This window comes from Oncorhynchus nerka, linkage group LG22 (genome assembly GCF_034236695.1).
Source record: "Oncorhynchus nerka isolate Pitt River linkage group LG22, Oner_Uvic_2.0, whole genome shotgun sequence".
Classification (NCBI taxonomy): Eukaryota; Metazoa; Chordata; class Actinopteri; order Salmoniformes; family Salmonidae; genus Oncorhynchus; species Oncorhynchus nerka.
In genome coordinates, this window is record NC_088417.1 from 80,470,024 (window position 1) to 80,486,837 (window position 16,814).

Here is a 16,814-nt window from a genome sequence, read left to right on the forward strand (position 1 = left end):
GGATGGCCGGGGTGTTAAGCATGTCCCAATTTAGGTCGCCTAGCAGCACATATGGTGTCCAGGGCACAGCTGGGGGCAGAGGGTGATCTATAGCAAGCGGCAATGGTGAGAGACTTGTTTCTGGAAAGGTGGATTTTTAAAAGTAAAAGCTTGAATTGTTTGGGTACAGACCTGGATAGTAAGACAGCACTGCAGGCTAACTCCACCCCTTTGGCAGTTCTATCTTGTCGGAAAATGTTATAGTTAGGGATGGAAATTTCAGGGGTTTTGGTGGTCTTCCTAAGCCAGGATTCAGACACGGCTATGACATCTGGGTTGGCAGAGTTTGGTAAAGCAGTGACTAAAACAAACTTAGGGAGGAGGCTTTTAATGTTAACATGCATGAAACCAAGGCTTTTACGGTTACAGAAGTCAACAAATGAGAGCACCTGGGGAATAGGAGTGGAGCTAGGCACTGCATGGCCTGGAATAACCTCTACATCACCAGAGGAACAGAGGAGGAGTAGGATAAGGGTACGGCTAAAGGCTATAAGAACTGGCTGTCTAGTACGTTCGGAACAGAGAATAAAAGGAGCAGGTTTCTGGATGTGATAGAATAGATTCAAGGCATAATGTACAGACAAAGGTATGGTGGGATGTGAATACATTGGATGTAAACCTAGGCATTGATTGATGAGAGATTGTCTCTAGAAACATTTAAACCAGCTGATGTCATCACGTGTGGGAGGTGGAACTAAAGGGTTGGCTAAGGCATATTGCGCAGGGCTAGAGGCTCTACAGTGAAATAAGACAATAATCACTAACCAGAACGGCAATGGACAAGGCATATTGACATTAGGGAGAGGCATGCGTAGCCGAGTGTTCATAGGGGTTCAGTGAGTAGTTAGGCTGGCTGGAGACACGGCGATTCAGACAGCTAGCAGGCCGGGGCTAGCAAGCTAGCAGAAGGGCCTTAGAGGGACGTCGCAACGGAGGAAGTCTGTTATAGCCTCCTCATGTGGATTAGTAAGGTTCCGTGTATCAAAGGGGTCCAGTCTAATTGGCAAAATAGGTATAGTGGCCCGAGAAATTGGCAGATGGATCTCTTCAGCTAAACAGTCCAATATGCTCTAGACAGCTAGAAGGCTAGCAGATGGGCATTCAGGGTACGTCATGACGTAGGAGCCAGTTGAATAACCCCCTTGGACAGATTACGTCGGTAGTCCAGTTGTGAAGGAGCTCCGTACCGGCAGTAAAAGGGGTCCGGGCCAATTGGAAAAATAGGTATTGTAGCCCCGGAGTGGCTGATGGACCTCTTCAGCTAGCCGGGAGATGGGCCTAGCATGGGCTAGCTCCAGGCTAACTGGTGCTTGCTTTGGGACAGAGACGTTATCCGAGTGGCTACTCCTGGCTTGCAGCTAGCTAGCTGCGATGATCCAGATGAAAAGGCTCAGAGCTTGCGATAGGAATCCGGGGATATGGAGAGAAAATAGGTCTGGTATGCTCTGGTTTGAATCGTGTTGTGCAAACTGGCAAGAGTTTTCTGAGCTATAGGTTAGCTGATGACCGCTAGCAGTGGTTAGCTGACTAGTAGCTAGTTAGCGGGCTAGCTTCTGTTGGGGGATTCCGGTTCAGAAGTAAAGAAAAATACTTAAGAAAAAAATCTCATCCACACCACATTGGGTGAGGCGTGTTGCAGGAGACTATTTTGAAGTTGAGGTTTAGAAAAATATAAAAAAGAAATGCGAAGAAAAATATATAAACCGATTTATACATGGGACACGATGAGACGAGGACAAAGACGTCTGACTGCTATGCCATCTTGGATTGACATTGTCACAACACAGTTGATTGGCTCAAACACATTAAGGAAAGATATTCCACAAATTAACTTAAGGCACACCTGTTAATTGAAATGCATTCCAGGTGACTACCTCATGAAGCTGGTTGAGAGAATGCCAAGAGTGTGCAAAGCTGTCAAAGGCAAAGTGTGGCTATTTTGAAGAATCTAAAATATATCATATGTTTTGTTTAACACTTTTTTGCTTACTGCATGATTCCATATTTGTTATTTCATAGTTTTGATGTCTTCACTATTATTCTACAATGTAGAAAATAGTCAAAATTAAGAAAAACCCTTTAATGAGTAGGTGTCCAAACTTTTGACTGGTACTGTCACACCCTGATCTGTTTCACCTGTCTTTGTGCTTGTCTCCACCCCCCCTCTAGGTGTCGCCCATCTTCCCCATGATCCCCAGTTTATTTATACCTTTGTTCTCTGTTTGTCTGTTGCCAGTTCGTTTTGTCTGTCAAGCCTACCAGCGGTTTACCCCTTGTGCCGGTCTTTCTATTGTTCCTTTTTTCTAGTTTTGACCATTCTGCCTGCCCTGAGCCTGCCTTCCGTTCTGTACCTTTTCACTGCCCGGGATTATTAACCTCTGCCTACCCTGACCCTGCCTGCCGTTCTGTACCTTTTGACTCTGATCTGGATTGCTGAACTCTGCCTGCCCTTGACAGCCTCCACCCTAACTATTCAGGCTCCCGAGTGGCGCAGCAGTTTAAGGCACTGCATCTAGGTGCTAGAGACCCTGGTTCGATCCCGGGCTGTATCACAACCGGATGTGATCGAGAGTCCCATAAGTCGGTGCACAATTGGCCCAGCATTGTCCGGGTTAGGGGAGGGTTTGGCTGGGCTAGGCCGTCATTGTAAAATAATAATTTGTTCTTAACTTACTTGCCTAGTTAAATAAAGGGTAAACATTGTTTTAAATAGCAGCCACTCTACTCATAGCCTCAACACTAACTACCAAGGCAGCATGCTCCTCTCTATAAATCATCCATCTTCTCACAGCCTTTACCCTAACTACCCAGCCAGGCAGCCTCAGCCATACTGCACTGGAACACTGTCAACACCATTCCTATTCAAGTAAATTTCATGGCTTACTGAAAAAGTGCGTAAGAGTTTGTGCTGTGAATACTAGTAGCATTTAGGGCACAATTCATAATGGTTTCACTGATAATGGGTATTTGATCATTTGTTGTTTGATAATGGGTATACTTCACATAAAGTGATGCTTTTCCTCAATTGTATTTATGCTATAGAGTATTCTTCCCCATCTAACCTCTCTGGTGTTCTCTCTGTTTCTCTCATGCTCCCTCTCTCTCAAGTTGGTCCCATCTTAAAATAATTTCTCACATATGATTTTCTTTGTGTCGATTTTGTTCAACAGTTGCCTCAGGGAGAGCACAGAGCTGTTCAGCGGTCTGAGCTGGGGCTCTAGGGTAAACGAGAGAGAGAGACATATGTAAACAGGTTTCCCATGCCAATAAAGCCCTAAAATTGAGAGAAGGGGAAAGGGGGAGGGAGAGAGCGAAGGAGGGAGGGAAAGAAAGTGGGAGAGAGAGTGTGGGTGGGGACTGCAGGGCTACCCATTAGAAGCCCTGTGTTTCATTAATTCCCCCTGCCTAGTCTTACAGTAAATAGGTTACAGCTATAGGCATGTTCTCTCATTTATAGGAAAAAAGGAGTGTTACTTGTACAATAGCATGCTTTCCAGTGACAGAAAGTCACTGCATTGAGCTCATGCATAAATGAAACCCAGACCTTGCTTTGTTACTTGTCAGCTCAGTCCTAGAACAGTGTGAAAGGTGCAGAGCCATTTTGTCCTGTATTGTTCGGAATCATGTCCCAGGAGAGATCAAAATCTATTTCATTTGTCTACAATAGCATGTTATCTAGCTCAACAAAAACAAGAAGAAGCACTAACTGTAGCCAATCAAGGGCCATATTCAGCACATAGCATAAGACAACATTCCCCAGGTATAATTAAATCCACTCATGCATTGCACAGCACTTATTTTGATCGCTGATCATTTTCCTGCACTGTAGGAAATGTAAACGTATAGTGTATGAGTTTTAAAAAGGCTTCAAGTTTGTACAGTACTTTACACATTTTAGACTTGATTTGCCCTAACGAAAAATGTACCAACCCCTACAAAAATGTCCATTAATTATAATCCACATTTCCTGTTGCTGCAGGATTATTTTCCTACTGTAGCAAACTGGCTCAAATTAAGATCCTACATCTGTAGCTGATGAGGGTTTGAAAGTTAGAAATTATGTCAATGGATGGTAGTTAAATTCTCTACTGACCAACTCAATTGGTCACGAAGTTATAACTATATACCTTTAATTACTTTATATGGTACTACACTCAGTGGGCGAGGGTCAATGGTTGTCCAAGCAGCCCAATATAAAGCATTATCATCTTGAGATGAATGGTGAAAGAGTAAGATACTGGCTATATGTGCTTTATGGCTGTTGGGCTGTTAGCAAGGGCCTGTAAGTAAGCATTTCGCAGTTAGTCTACGCCTGTTTGCGAAGCATCAATCAAATGTATAAAGCCCTTTTTTTTTTTTACATCGGCCAATGTCACAAAGTGCTGTACAAAACCCAGCCTAAAACCCCAAACAGCAAGCAATGCAGATGTAGAAGCACGGTGGCTAAGAAAAACTCCCTAGAAAGGCCAGAACCTAGGAAGAAACCTAGAGAGGAACCAGGCTCTGAGGGGTGGCAAGTCCTCTTCTGGCTGTGCCGGGTGGAGATCATAACAGAACATGGCCAAGATGTTCAAATGATCATAGATAACCAGCAGCGTCAGATAATAATGATCACAGTGGTTGTAGACGGTGCAACAGGTTAGCACCTCAGGAGTAAATATCAGTTGGCTTTCCATAGCCGATCATTCAGAGTTAGAGAGAGCAGGTGTGGTAGAGAGAGAGTCCAAAACAGCAGGTCCAGGACAAGGTAGCACATCCAGTGAACAGGTCAGGGTTCCAAGAATGTGACAAATAAAATTGGATTTGATTGAATATAATACCCACTCTGACCCCCATCTTTCTGCTACACGTGGAGCTGTCCACCTGGGGCCCTGATATCTGACCCAGACTAGATGCAGGCTAGCAGTGGCATACCGCAGTTTCCAAACCATGGTTGACCAAATCCCTCACCAAAATGGCTGACCTTTATCTCATCATAAGAAGGTTCATGGACATTCTAGTATTCTAATTCTTATTTCTAATTCCGAATTCTATGTGGCTACAGGGTCAGACGATTAGGTTACGTATAGTACTATGCATTTGACAGGCTGTTTATCACTGGCACACGTTCAGTACATACACAGCTACGGACACGGACACACACACACACACACACACACACACAGGCTGTGACATGGTAAAAAGTTTATCCAAGGCAGATGGAGCAGGTAGGCTTTCAGTCAACTCAGCACGTGTCAGGACCTGTTTGACTGACTGGCAATTTCACACTGATCCAAATGTGTGAAACAGATACCTCCAAGGTTATGAGGGTGGTAGGCAGCTTAGCGGTTAGAGCGTTGGGCCAGTAACCAAAGAGGCGCCGGTTGGTATAACCGAGCCTACAAGGTGAAAAATCTGTTGATGTGTCCTTGAGCAAGGCACTTAACCCTAATTTTCTCCAGGGGCACCGTACTAGTATAGCTGACCCTATAGAACAACACATTTTGCTGCACCCATCTGTTGAATGTGACAATAAAATACATTTTCTTTTTCAATAAGCATGCAGTATTGTATACAACTTTGCATTGGTTAACTCCGGCAGTTCAGGTTAATTAGCTACCCTGCTCAAGAGCACAACAGTGTTCTGTCATGATATCACTACCACTACCTGTTGTATCACTACCATAGTTAAGTGACTCCAATAGACTTTGACTCTACACCAAAGTGGTTAATGATACTGAAGCACTTCTCCTTCATTCATTTACTTACATCACTCCTATGCCTGTTGCCCCAGTGTCTGCTGTTTGAATGTGTTTGGAATGGTCACGACAGCTCTGACTAATCTCTCCTGACCCTTTAATAACCTGAGAGAGATGCTCAAGGTGAGGGAAAGGAGCCAAATGAGTAAACACGTGGGAGGAAGATAGATATCGAAATGAAGAGTTCCTTTTGGCACAGAACTTTTAGAGCAGAGTGAAATGCTTACTCAGAATACGAACAGGACATTAAAGAGTGGAGCTGATTTAAGGAAATCTCAAATTGTAAATACCTTATGTGAACATGGCCTCATATTGTCTATCCCCTAACCATTTGATTGAGTATAATTGCCTCCTCATATATATATTAAGTACAAGTAGTATAGGCTTTTTGTGTACTTTACTAAGGGTTGCAAAGGGAGGGTATATTAGTGTACCAGTAAACTACAATCATTTTGTTATCTTTCAAGGATTTTATATCATCTATCACAATACATCTAGTGGCCCTTTTGAGTACTTTAGATTATCACAGGTGTCTGTAATAATCTCAAATCAAATGTTATTGGTCACATACACATGGTTAGCAGGTGTTATTGTGAGTGTAGCGAAATGCTTGTGCTTCTCGTTAGATATTGCTGCACTGTCGGACAAGTAATCTAACAATTCCACAGCAACTACCTAATACACTCAAATCTAAGTAAATGAATGGAATAAGAATACATAAATATATGGATGAGCAATGACAGAGCAGAATTGGCAAGATGCAATAGATTATATAAAATATAGTATATACATATGAGAAGGGTAATGCAAGATATGTAAACATTAATAAAGTGGCATTATTAAAGTGACTAGTGATCCATTTATTAAAGTGGCCAATGATTTCAAGTCTGTTATGTAGGCAGCAGCCTCTGTGTGTTAGGGATGGCTGGTTACCAGTCTGATGGCCTTGAGATGGAAGCTGTTTTTCAGTCTCTCGGACCCAGCTTGGATGCACCTGTACTGACCTCGCCTTCTGGATAGAAGTGGGGTGAACAGGCAGTGGCTCGCTCGGGTTGTTGATGATCTTTTTGGCCTTCCTGTGACATCGGGTGCTGTAGGTGTCCTGGAGGGCAGGAAGTGTGCCCCCGGTAATGCGTTGGGGCAGATCGCACCACCCTCTGGAGAGCCGTGCGATTGCGGAGGGTGCAGTTGCCGTACCATGCAGTGATACGGGGTGGTAGGTAGCCTAGTGGTTAGAGCGTTGGACTAGTAGCCGAAAGGTTGCAAGATTGAATCCCTGAGCTGACAAGGTAAAAATCTGTCGTTCTGCCCCTGAACAAGGCAGTTTAACCCACTGTTCCTAGGCCGTCATTGAAAATAAGAATTTGTTCATAACTGATTTGCCTAGTTAAATAAAGAAAAATACAGCCAGACAGGATGCTTTCAATTGTGCATTTGTGAGGGTTTAAGGTGACAAGCCAAATTTCTTTAGCCTCTTGAGGTTGAAGAGGCTCTGTTGCACCTTCTTCACCACACTGTCTGTGTGGATGGTCCATTTCAGTTTGTCAGTGATGTGTACGCCAAGGAACTTGAAGTTTCCACCTTCTCCACTGAAGTCCTGTCGATGTAGATGATAATGTGCACCCTCTGTTGTTTCCTGAAGTCCACAATCATCTCCTTTTTTTTGTTGACGTTGAGTGAGAGGTAGTTTTCCAGGCACCACACTCCGAGCCCTCACCTCCTCCCTGTAGGCTGTCTCATCATCGTTGGTAATCAAGCCTACTACTGTTGTGTTGTCTGCAAACGTGATAATTGAGTTGGCCACGCTGCTTGGCCACGCAGTCATGGGTGAACAGGGAGTATAGGAGGAGCTGAGCACGCACCCCTGTTGAGGATCAGGGGAGTGGAGGGGATGTTTCCTTTCTTCACCACCTGGTGGTGACCCGTCAGGATGGGGTTCAGACCCAGGGCCTCAAGCTTAATAATGAGCTTGGAGGGTACTATGGTGTTGAATGCTGAGCTTTAGTCAATAAACAGCATTCTTACATAGGTATTGCTCTTGCCCAGATGGGATAGTGCAGTGTGCAGAGTGATGGTGATTGCATCGTCTGTGGATCTATTGGGGCGTTAAGCAAATTGAACTGGGTCTAGGGTCTGATGCTGCCACAATGCAACCACGCAGTGATGTTGCCATGTTTCCTCCAGACGTGACACTTGGCATTTAGGCTAAAGAGCTCAATCTTGGTTTTATCAGACTAGAGAATCTTGTTTCTGTGGCCACTGTGTTCTTGGGGGCTTTCAATGCTGCAGACATTTTTTGGGAACTCTTCCCCAGATCTGTGCCTCGACATAATCCTGTTTCGGAGCTCTACGGACAATTCCTTCGACCTCATGGCTTGGGTCAGGGCTGGTCAGGGAGGCCACAGTTCCACTGGACATGGTAACGCAGGGGGATCATAGGGAGCGGATTAGTCTCTTCCTTATCGATTCAGCTGCGTTTCCAGTGGTGCTGGATATTCCCTGGCTGGCCAGTCACAATCACAGGATTTTGTGGAGACAGTGGGTTCTCCAGGGGTGGTCAGAGGAGTGTTCAGGTAGGTGTATGGGAGTTTCCATCAGTGCCATGTCGGTGGAGAGTCCAGACCAGGTTTCCACTGTGCGCATTCCCTCTCAGTATGCCGATTTGGCTATCGCCTTTTGTAAGAAGAGGGTGACTAAATTACCACCTCATCGACAGGGGGATTGTGTGATAAACCTCCAGGTAAACGCTGAGCTTCCCAGGAGTCACGTGTACCCATTGTCACAGGAGGAGACGTTGTATGTCACGGAATCTCTGGGACAGGGGTACATTCGGCCCTCCATTTCACCCGTCTCCTCGAGTTTCTTTTTTGTGAAGAAAAAGGAGGGAGGTCTGCGTCCGTGCATTGGTTATAGGGGTCTCAATTCCATCACAGTGGGGTTTAGTTACCCGCTACCTCTCATCGCTACGGCGGTGGAATCATTTTACGGAGTGTGGTTTTCACTAAACTGGACCTCAGGAGCGCGTATAATCTGGGGCGTATTCGGGAGGGAGACGAGTGGAAAACCGCGTTTAGTACCACATTGGGCCATTATGAGTACCTCGTCATGCCGTATGGGTTAAACACGCGCCGGGCATGTGTCTCTGGTGCGTAAGGTGCTTGGTAGACTGTTGGAGCATGACCTATACGTCAAGGCTGAGAAGTGTGTGTTCTCCAAACGAGCCTTCTCCTTCCTGGATTATCGCATTTCCACCTCGGGGGTGGTGATGGAGTGTGACCGCGTTAAGGCCGTGCGTAATTGGCAGACTCCAACCACGGTGAAGGAGGTGCAGTGGTTTTTAGGGTTTGCCAATTAATACTGGAGGTTTATCCAGGGTTTTGGCCAGGTAGCGGCCCCCATTACTTCACCGCTGAAGGGGGGGAGTGGTGCGTTTACGGTGGTCGGCAGAGTCTGACAGAGCCTTCAATCGGTTGAAGGCACTGTTCACTGATGCGCCCGTGTTGGCGCACCCGGACCCCTCTTTAGCATTCATTGTGGAGGTGGACGCTTCCGAGGCTGGGGTGGGTGCCGTGCTATCACAGCGCTCGGGTACGCCACCGAAACTCCGCCCCTGCGCTTTCTTTTCAAAGAAGCTCGGCCCGGCGGAGCGTAACTATGATGTGGGGGACCGGAGTTGTTAGCTGTGTTAAAGGCCCTGAAGGTGTGGAGACACTGGTTTGAGGGGGCTAAGCACCCTTTTCTCATCTGGACTGACCACCGGAATCTGGAGTGTATCCGGGCAGCTAGGAGACTGAATCCGCGTCAGGCAAGGTGGGCCATGTTCTTCACCCGATTTAGGTTCACCATCTCGTATAGACCAGGTTCCCTGAACATGAAGGCCGATGCGCTGTCCCGTCTCTATGACACAGAGGATCGGCCCATCGATCCTACTCCCATCCTTCCAGCCTCTAGGCTGGTGGCACCGGTGGTATGGGAGGTGGACACGGACATTGAGCGGGCGTTACGGGTGGAACCTGCGCCTCCACAATGTCCAAAGGGTCACAAGTACGTGCCGCTTGGTGTTCCTGATCAATTTATTCGGTGGGCTCACACATTACCCTCTTCGGGTCATCCTGGTGTGGCGAGGACAGTGCAGGGTCTTAGGGGGAAGTACTGGTAGCCCAACTTGGCTAGGGACGTGAGCTTCTTTGTCTCTTCCTGTTCGGTGTGCGCCCAGAGTAAGGCTCCTAGGCACCTTCCTAGAGGGAAGTTACAGCCCCTCCCCGTTCCACAACGGCCGTGGTCTCACCTGTCAGTGGACGTCTGAGGGTCTCGGTCAGTTTGACCTCTGGTTATCACCCCGAGAGTAATGGGCAGGTGGAGAGAGTGAACCAGGCGTTGGGTATGTTTCTGCGGTCGTATTGCCGGGTCCGGCCAGGGGAGTGGTCAAGGTACGTCCCATGGGCGGAGTTGGCCCAGAACTCACTCCTCCACGAACATGTCACCATTTCAATGCGTGTTGGGCTACCAGCCGGTCCTGGCGCCGTGGCATCAGAGTCAGACCTTGGCTCCTGCGTTGGAGGAGTGGGTGCAGCGCTCCAAGGAGACCTGGAGGGCCGTCCAGGAATCCCTTAAGCAAGCCTGTTGACGGCAGAAGAGAAGTGCTGACCGCCACCGCAGTGAGGCCCCCGTGTTCGTACCGGGGGACAGCGTCTGGCTCTCGACCCGAAACCTACCCCTCCACTTGCCCTGCCGGAAGCTTAGGCCGCAGTGTGTGGGGCCCTTCAAAGTCCTGAGGAGGATAATCGAGGTGTGTTACAGATTACAACTCCCTTCCTATTACCGTATTAACCCCTCGTTTCATGTGTCTCTCCTCAGGCTGGTGGTAGCTGGTCCCCTGCAAGAAGGTGAGGTGCCGGAGGTCCCTCCGCCCCTCTGGACATCGAGGGGTCCCCGGCGTTGGGGTCGGCGGCGAGGGTCCCTGCACTAGAGGCGCCACCAAAGTGGGCCAAGCCAGAGGTGGAGCGGGGTCTACGTCCTGCACCAGAGCCGCCACTGCGGAGAAATGCCCGCCCAGACCCTCCCCTATAAGTTCAGGTTTTTGGGGGGGGGGGGGGGGGATACTGTCACGCCCTGACCTTAGAGAGCTTTTTATGTCTCTATTTTGGTTTGGTCAGGGTGTGATTTGGGTGGGCATTCTATGTTAATTTTTCTATGTTTTGGTATTTCTTTGTTTTGGCCGGGTATGGTTCTCAATCAGGGACAGCTGTCTATCATTGTCTTTGATTGGGAACCATACTTAGGTAGAATTTTCCCACCTGTGTTTTGTGGGTAGTTGTTTTCTGTTTAGTGTTCTGCACCTGACAGGACTGTTTCGGTTTTGTTTCTCACTTTGTTATTTTGTTCTAGTGTTCAGTGTTAATAAAAATCATGAACATTACAACGCTGCGCTTTGGTCCGATCCTTCTTCATCAGACGACCGTTACAAGTAGAGTGGTGGAGATTGAAGGAGAGGAAGAGAAGGATTGAAGGGAAAGAAATACATCAATGGGACAGCTAAGGTCTTCACTAGACTAACCTAGAATTAATAGACTTAACCTTGAAGGGAGAAAAAAAATCAACTTCATGTTCTTAATCTCAAGACCCACCACAACAGCAACATACTGTATGTGAAAATGTAACATTTCTGTTTTGAAGAAAAAAAGATAAAGGAAGATAAGTGTTTACGATGACATAATCTGTGTGCATCGTGATTTTAACCAATAATGAATAGGCATTGCCTACTTATTGGTTGATGATGTCATCGGAAACACTTATCTTCCTCTATATTTTTTACTATAAAACATAGAACAACAGTATATTCCTGTTGGGGTGGTGCTGGAGATTATGAATATGAAGTTGAACATTTTTTAAATGTCCCTTTAATAGAGTTTTTAAAAAAATGCTTACACAAATGAACATGTTAACCAACATCCTGATTACAAATTCACATTAATGCTGATGTGTGCTGAAATAGGGAATAGGGGAAGCCTTATATTCTTAATCCTCTGTGAGGTTGCATAAACAGAGCTCCTCTGGCTGAAACATAGGTTGACACGTTTTATCTGTGCTGTCGTGACTGTAGAGACGGATGCTGCCTCCCTGGAAATCTCGGGATTTGTGTCAGGTCTTGAAATGGATGTTACCATAACATAGCCTGTATGATCTCAACCAGTGGAGGCTGCTGTCGGGAGAACAGCTCATAATAATGGCTGGAATGGAGTAAATGGAATGGTATCATATGGTTTTCATATGTTTGATACCATTCCATTCACTCCATTTAACTCCATTCCATCCATTATTATAAGCTGTCCTTTCCTCAGCAGCCTCCACTGATCTCAAACCAGAACTGTTTTAAACTAATACTAAATCATAGGTGCTGGCCTCTCCCTATTTTACTTAATGGATTGTTTGTTCAGAGCATTAGAAACTGAAATCTTTAGTTGTGTCTTTAGTTCTGACGTACAGTACCCATGAGACCACTAGAGGCCCCTTTGGTCATTCGACTGTATGAAAGGGCTACAAAGCAGACTATTTCCCATGGGAAAACACTGGGGCCCCACAAGGGTACGTGCTCAGCCCCCTCCTGTACTCCCTGTTCACCCATGACTGCGTGGCCATGCACGCCTCCAACTCAATCATCAAGGTTGCAGATGACACAATGACGAGACAGCCTACAGGGAGGAGGTAAGGGCACTCGAAGTGTGGTGTCAGGAAAACAACCTCTCACTCAACATCAACAAAACAAAGGAGTTGACTGTGGACTTCAGGAAACAGCAGAGGGAGCAGCCCCCTATCCACATCGACGGGACAGCAGTGGAGAAAGTGGAAAGTTTTAAGGTCCTTGGCGTACACATCACGGACAAACTGTACTGGTCCACCCACACAGAAAGTGTGGTGAAGAAGGCGCAACAGCGCCTCTTCAACCTCAGGAGGCTGAAGAAGTTTGTCTTGTCACCTAAAACCCTCACAAACTTTTACAGATGCACAATTGAGAGCATTCTGTCGGGCTGTATCACCGCCTGGTACGGCAACTGCACCGCCCTCAACCGCAAGGCTCTCCAGAGGGTGGTGCGATCTGCACAACACATCAACGGGGGCAAACTATCTGCCCTCCAGGACACCTACAGCACCCGATGTCACAGGAAGGCCAAAAATATCATCAAGGACAACAACCGTCTGAGCCACTGCCTGTTCACCCCACTACCATCCAGAAGGCAAGGTCAGTACAGGTGCATCAAAGCTGGGACCGAGAGATTGAAAAACAGCTTCTATCTCAAGGCTATCAGACTGTTAAACAGCCATCACTAACACAGAGAGGCTGCTGTCTACATACAGACTCGAGTCATTGGCCACTTTAATAAATCGATCACTAGTCACTTTAAGTAATGCCACTTTAATAATGTTTACATATTTTATATTACTCATCACATATGTAAATATGATATTTTATACCATCTATTGCATCTTGCCAATGCCGCTCGGTCATCTATCATGCATATATTTATATGTACATATTCTTATTCCATCCATTTAGATTTATGTGTATTAGGTAGTTGTTGTGGAATTGTTCGATTACTTGTTAGATATTACTGCACTGTTGGAACTAGAAGCACAAGCATTTCACTACACTCACATTAACATCTGCTAACCATGAGTATGTGACCAATACAATTATTTGATTTGAGTAAATTCTAGCTATGAAAAGCAATCAGCCTGAGCAGCTAACCCTACATTAACCCAGCCATTAGCTTTACATGAGGGAGTCCATTCTCATTTGGTTCCTGTGCTGCTGTATCAATTCCCTTCTGATGGAGTCGCAGATCGATTTCCCTCTTGTTTACTGTTAAATGAGACCTAATACAGGAGAATCTCAGTGTTCTTGAGATGAATATTGATTATTATGCAGAGAATCTGGCTGCCTTGGAAAGTATTTGTTTTGTTTGTGTTGTAGAAACTGCCTGTTCATTGTTTTTTTGTGTTGTAGAAACTTCCAGTTCTTTGTTTTGTTTGTGTTGTAGAAACTGCCAGTCCAAGTAGAATGATACTGCTGGCTATAAGCAAAGCAGGCACATTAAATTAGAACAAGACAGAACACTTTTAGTTGTTTCTGTTGTTTTATTTTTTGATGGTAACAGGCAGAGGCTGTGGTGTGAGAAAGGTTGGTTGTGTCCGTGACTCTGAACCAGCCAGACCCGTAGGCCTGTGGGTGGCATTCTGCCCATCTTTCTGGGAGGCAGTGGATTTGGAGGGCGGTCCAAGACCGTTTTTGCTGCTCAGCCTCATTAGAACAATATTACAGAGAATATCCCCCTACGCCACCCACACGCCCCGTCTCAGTCTAACTGAAACAGGCTTCTTCTTTCTTTCTTTTTCTTTCTTTATCTCTCTCCCTCTTTCGCTCTCTCACGCTCGCTTTTTCTCTTCTATGTACTCTCTCTCTCTCTCTCTCTCTCTCTCTCCGCCCACACAGTGAGGTGAGAAAGCAGCCAGCTCCAGCAGGAACTGGGAAATACTCACATCCTCTGAGCCCTCTATCTGCCAAGAAACAGAGCAACACAAAACAAAAGTTGATGCATGGCTCTGTTGGCTCAGGAGGTGTAGCCTTCATCTTACAGATATTGCACAATACAAAAGCCCCAGAGCCACTCTGCTGAGGAGAGCTAAGGAGAGACAGATGGAGCTCCCTGGTGTTCAGAGGGGAGAGTGAACGCACGACAAGTCAATGCCAATGAGGTTTATTACAATATAAAGGAGTGGCTGAGTACACCTTATATTCCTATGGGGAAATCAAGTTGTAATTCTAATCCTTATGTTTTATTAGAGAGAAGAGGATAGCAAGATAAAAACAGACCTTACGACATGCAGAGCAAAATAACAAGAGAGCAGCACAGGCTGAATGCAGAGGAAGGGAGAGTAGGATGGATGGTGAGCGAGGGAAGGAAGGGAATCGAGAGTAGGAAATAGAGAGAGGGAGTTGATTTATTGCCACCTCGATGAATCAATAAACTCACAACTCTGAGCTCCAGTTAGCCGCTGCTGCAGGCCTTTCCTTGGCTGCTCCGGAGCAGAAAGGCCGACAGATGTGAGGACCAGAGGAAAACCATTTATACTATGAGGCTCCTGCTCTCACACAGCCTAGGAGCAGAAGGTGCGAGGAGAGGGCGTTCAAACCCCCAGGCAAACAGGACTGTGATTAAGAGGAGAGGGAGGGAGCTCAGGCCAATGTGTGTGTAGTCTGGTACATCTTCCCATGAATGCTGCATATGTAAATCTCTCCATGCCCACTTGTCATTATCATTTATTTTACAAACTTCCTCCTACTGCAATATCCAGCTGTAGGCTAGAGGAGGGAGGTCAACCCTCACCCCAAAACCATAACATGTACTTCCATGACATATCTAGCTAGAGTCCTGCGCTCCAGTGTCACTTCCGCACGGTGCAGCTGCCTCATAGCTTTCTAATGAATATTTAATCAGACTGTGGCAGAGAGCAGGTTTTTGTTTTGTGCCTCTATTCTGCTTAGTCTCAGAGCCAGTGGAAGTGTGTGACGGTAGACAATGACAGTGTCAGAGGACCAGTAGCTCCACTCTTCTCAGTTTGAACTCTCCATACACTTTATCATCTGACGATTGATGTGATCCTTAAATGCCATATACTTTATTTGCCATTACCACAGATTACATCCTTTTTTAAAACAGATTTATCTTGCACGCTGAGATAGGGTTGAGTAAAACACATTGTTGGGAGTACCAGTTAGATGCCTCTGCTCTGTGGAAAAGGGACAGTAGAGCCAATGCCAGTCTTTTTCTGTGGAGGGTGACATTTTGGCCAGTTCTGAGAGAGGGAGAGAAACGTACACTAATACATGACACTCACCAAAAACACTTCTCAAAGCAATTCTCCTAGTTATCTACTTTCTGTTTTTATTGCCTGGCTGCAGTGGGACCTCGGATCCTCTGTCATGTTGAACAACATCCATAGTCCCCCATAACAGGACTCTGTAGCTCAATGAACACAGGCTAATTAAAGGGATAATACACCCTAGAAATTAAATGGGATGTGATACGTCATCATGCTAAAGTTCTGGTCACTGCTAGTCGGAACTAGGAAACTCTAAAATGTTAGATTTGCTAACTGGTTGTTATACACGTGCCGCATTCAATAAGTTAGCAAGTTGGATATTTCAGAGTTTCCTAGCACGTGAACACAGCATAACAAACTATCTGATTTCATAATGGTTTTATAACAATTACCTGCACTCCAGATACAGTGGAGCAAAAAAGTATTTAGTCAGCCACCAATTGTGCAAGTTCTCCCACTTAAAAATATGAGAGAGGCCTGTAATTTTCATCATAGGTACACTTCAACTATGACAGACAAAATGAGAAAAAAAATCCAGAAAATCACATTGTAGGATTTTTAATTTATTTATTTGCAAATTATTTCCATGTCTAGAACACATCCCTCTATGACTTCACGACAAAGTATATATTTTGTTCAAATGTCCTCAAAGTGCCCAGTCAGATTAATAACTTTTCTTCCTTCAACTACCATGGACCATGGAGTAAAGCAGTTTTTTGCTCTCGTCTCCCTTCTTGCGGGCTCGCAGGGCCCTTGCACATTGCCATAGCAACCTGACACGCAGCTTTGAGCTAGATAGGCGATCTCTACAGGGTTGAACATGGGGAGATTTACAGGAGGTTGGTGGCACCTTAATTGGGGAGAACGGGCTCGTTCTAATGACTGGAGTGCAATTAGTGGAATGGTAACATATATATATATATATATATATATATATATCTAACACATGGTTTCCAGATGTTTGATGCCTTCCATTTGCACCATTATTGTAAAGTCGTCCTCCCCTCAGCAGGCTCCTGTGGTGAGATTGTAACTCCTAAATTGATAGTGCAGGTTACAACTAGCTAACTACTTCACATGCTGATATTGACTTTGGTATTGTGTGTAGCTACAAGTAGAGGCTGCTGAGGGGAGGACACACATGGAAACCATTCC

At 45.8% G+C, this 16,814-nt stretch overlaps 1 protein-coding gene across 1 annotated transcript in view; it reads left to right on the top strand.

Moving 5' to 3' along the window:
• LOC115104805 (leucine-rich repeat-containing protein 75B-like) overlaps window positions 1-16,814 on the top strand; it is a 43,332-nt gene that overhangs the window by 23,148 nt on the left and 3,370 nt on the right. The gene's annotated exons all lie outside the window — the stretch shown is intronic.